Source organism: Chelonoidis abingdonii, chromosome 10 (assembly GCF_003597395.2).
Source record: "Chelonoidis abingdonii isolate Lonesome George chromosome 10, CheloAbing_2.0, whole genome shotgun sequence".
Lineage (NCBI taxonomy): Eukaryota > Metazoa > Chordata > Testudines > Testudinidae > Chelonoidis > Chelonoidis abingdonii.
This window is the reverse complement of record NC_133778.1, coordinates 5,363,383-5,367,144: the sequence shown is the minus strand read 5'-3', so window position 1 is coordinate 5,367,144 and position 3,762 is coordinate 5,363,383.

Here is a 3,762-nt window from a genome sequence, read left to right as displayed (position 1 = left end):
ATTAAAGGTTTCTTGTTAAAGAACCTGATGTTGTTTGTTTTTTTTTTATTCTGTGAGACCCAGGGGACAGGTCTGGATTCACAGGGAATTGGTGGGAGAAAGGAGGGAAGGGGGAAGAGAGAGGCTAATTTCTCTCGTGTCAGGAATGCTCCGCAGGAGAGTCCTGGGAGGAGGAGAGAAGGAGGAGGGGAAGCGTGCAATTTTCCTTCCCTCCCTCAAAATTTGAAAGTATCCTGTCCCCTGATTGGTTCTCTGGTCAAGTGACAGCCAGGCTACTGAACTTGTTAACCCTTTACAGTCAGAGAGATATAAAGTTCTTCTGTGTTATTAACTTTTCTTATCTGTTTATGACAGGGTTACTATCAAGGAGTACCCCGATGTGCCTCTCCCAGGGCAGGGACTGCTGGTGTAGCTGACAGGGAGCAGGAGAAGGCTCTGAGAGCCAATGCTGCCCTCACACAAGGCCCAGCATGCACTGCGCTCCATGTACAGAGTCAAAACAGAATCGAGGAGGCATTTTATGAAATGAGAGGAAAACTTCCAACATAGGGATGAGTCACCTAGAGAAATTTGCCTGCCAGGCCGGATGATGCTGAAGTGAGGTGTCAGGATCTGGGTTCTTATCCGAGCTCAAACAGCAGCTGAGATCAGATTCTGGAGCAAGCGTCTGAATCGAATTGGTGAAAGTCACATTGTGTTGGCTCCCTACCCCCAGCACCACTAACCCTGCACTCCCTTGGTCTCCCCCTTACCCTTCCTGTCCTCTGGTTCACATGCCTTCAGCGCCCTTGTTAAGCAATTCAGGAGTGAGGGTTGTCCAACTCCCCTCATGGCTGTCAGGCTGCTGATGGTCTACAGCACCAAGAGTCATTGGGGAGTAGGTCCCTAAGGTGCCACAAGGACTCCTCATTTTGGGGGGGCAGTGGTGTGACAGCAGTCCTACCAACACACACATAGGGCAGTGGGGAATAACACTGACTCTCCACACTGACTTTTCAATCCAGCAGCTGCCCCAGAACCCCCCTTTGGGTCCATTTGGATCCAGGCCCCAGAAGATGGATCTGGATCCTTCTGTTTTACAGGAAGTTAGACTAGATGATCAGAATGGTCTCATCTGGCCATAAAAGAATCTATCTTGTAAGATAATTCAGTCACAGCCACAAGGGCCATCAAGAAACAGATGGTATTTTTGGGTTTTCCTCCTTACCCAGTCTGGAAAAAGGCTGCAGAAAAGGAAGGATCTGGAGCTCGAATTTCGGATATTTCCAGTGCTGCCCATGGCAATTGTAATATTTTAGGACCTGGTGTTCCCAGATCTAGTCAAGATGATCCTAGAAAGCTACTGGCCAAGGCAACGCTTAGAAAGTGAACTGTCTCACCTTCGCTTGCTTGATCAGAGAATTCTAATTTAGATCAACAGGCAGATAAGTGATGGTCACATCAGGAATTCATATTAGGCAAATTAGTATCATCATATTGAGTCATACCCAATCAAAGGGCATCCATTACCTTTAAAAGGATCCCAGAAGCCTAACAGCTTAATCCAGGAAAAGGGATCCACAAATCTCTATAGGATCAGAATTAACATTTGTTTCCATGGGGACAAAAGCCAGAACATATTCATAGCACTAAACAGAGTGAAAAAGTAATGCTCAGATGATGACTGGGTTACGTTTGATCTACACGACTTCTTCTGATACCTCAAGTGCCATTAACACTACATCTGTGATGTCAAAGAGCCACAGTCACCCCAGTAGCACAAAGAATGACCTGTATGAGCTCCATATGCCAATGAGGACTATCCAGGTGTGGTTTTGGCTACAGGCCCTATCTCTAGGGCTCTGCCAGGAGTGGTCAGCTTTAAGTTCTACCGGTGAATGAAGCTGCACTTCAGGTGTGCAGTATCAGCACATTCCCGGTCACACTCCCAGCTCAGCTGTGCTGCTTCAGTGTCCGGTCCCTTAGCAAACTTTCCGCTGAAGGGAGCCCAGCATGCCTGCTCCAACCTGTGCAGTGAACGGAAGTGGGATCTGGCCCCAGACTCTAAATGGGGAGCTAGTATTGGTCCCGTTGGGTATTTTTCTGGAATGTGCAGAAGGCCAAGACTGTTGTCTCACAATAGCTTTTTAATTGCGGGCTGCAGGAAGATTTAATATCTGTTTTGGATCCAGTATATGGTTTTTGTGAGAGCTCTTGGAGAAGGGCAGCTGGATTATATTTTCCATCTGCTCCAAAATATTTTACATATTGGAAAAACCAGGATGGAATGGCCCAGGCACATAAATACAAGCAAAAAAAAAGTCACTTCAGAAGAGGATTAACCATTGGAATGGTCAAGTGAAATCCCTGGATCCAATGGGGTTAGAGGAAAGCACTCTGCCCTTTGTCAGGCCTTTATAGGCAGAAACAATAGAGCTTGGATTCGAGTCATTGGTGTGACCCAACTTGGATTCGAGTCATTGGTGTGACCCAGTCTAATACGGACTATGTATATTAATCGGTAAACATCTTTTATGGGGGATTTTTAAAAATTGCCTTTGGGAAAGGGACTGGTCTGTAATTAGCGCAGCAGTGTTACCAAAGCATTATATGGTATTATTAACATTAGGTTAGCACCTGGAGCAGCCAACTGAAATTGGCCCTATTCTGCCAGGCATTGTACGTGAACATAGCAAGAGGCAGTCCCTGCTCTGAAGAACTTACAGTGTAAACAGACAAGACAGATACAGGTTTAGAGGGGGGGTTGCTCAGGATCACACAGCAAGTCAGGTGGCAGAAGGAACAGATCCCATGTGCACCATCTCCTGATCCATTGCCTGATGCAGGGCACCATGCTGCCTGCCTTTTGGATGACACCAGCAAAGCAGGCAGTGGGATAAATCTGTATTCTGTACTGATGTACACGCTCTAAAAGCAATCACTGCCGCTGCCCTTTCTTTCCATCCTGCCTGAGTCCTGACTCTTCTCTCCCTTGGCTCCCCCTACTGTTCCCTAGTGTGTATTGCATTTCCCGGCTCCTCCTCTAATCTATTCAATTCAGACACAACAGAGAGATTGTTGTGGGGCTGGAACGCCATAGGGGGAATAACGTAATATAAAACGGTGCCGTTAACTTCTGGGCTACAAAGATAAAAGGCCATAAGGCGGGAGAGGAAGGGCATGCTCCAAATATAAACTTACGACAAAGAATTCAAAATTTCAACAGATGGGAAAACAGAGCAAAAGAGCTACCAGGAATGGCCTGATAAACAGCAATGGTGCTCAGTAACCACCTGCTCTGAAGGGTGTTAAAAATGATTCACCACATTAAGGAGGAGCTAAAGTAAAAAAAACAAACCGTGTTTAAACTGGGACTTAAAGCACGTGACTCGGGGGCTGGGAGAGCCTTTCCAGACCCTCAGTTCATGAGTGATTCATAAGTGTCAGCCCTACCCTCATGTCCAAAAGTATCTTACTCCATGATGTCACTGGGAGTGCCCTGCTGCCCTTCATAAGTGAGGGTATCACAGTCTGATCTTACATGTCCAGTGCATGGAAGAAACAAAGAGGAGGCAGGAAGCGTGCTGTACCGGATAAAACATTGGATTGGGATCCTGAGTGTGCACTGGGCTCAGCCACCAACCTCCAATGTGACCTACTCTGGGCCTCCATTCCCCATTTGTCAAGCAGGGGCACTTCCCTACCTCTTCAGGACGCTGCAGAGATAATCCATTAGTGATTGTAAGATGCTCAGACACTACAGTGAAGAGAGAGGTGGTAGTT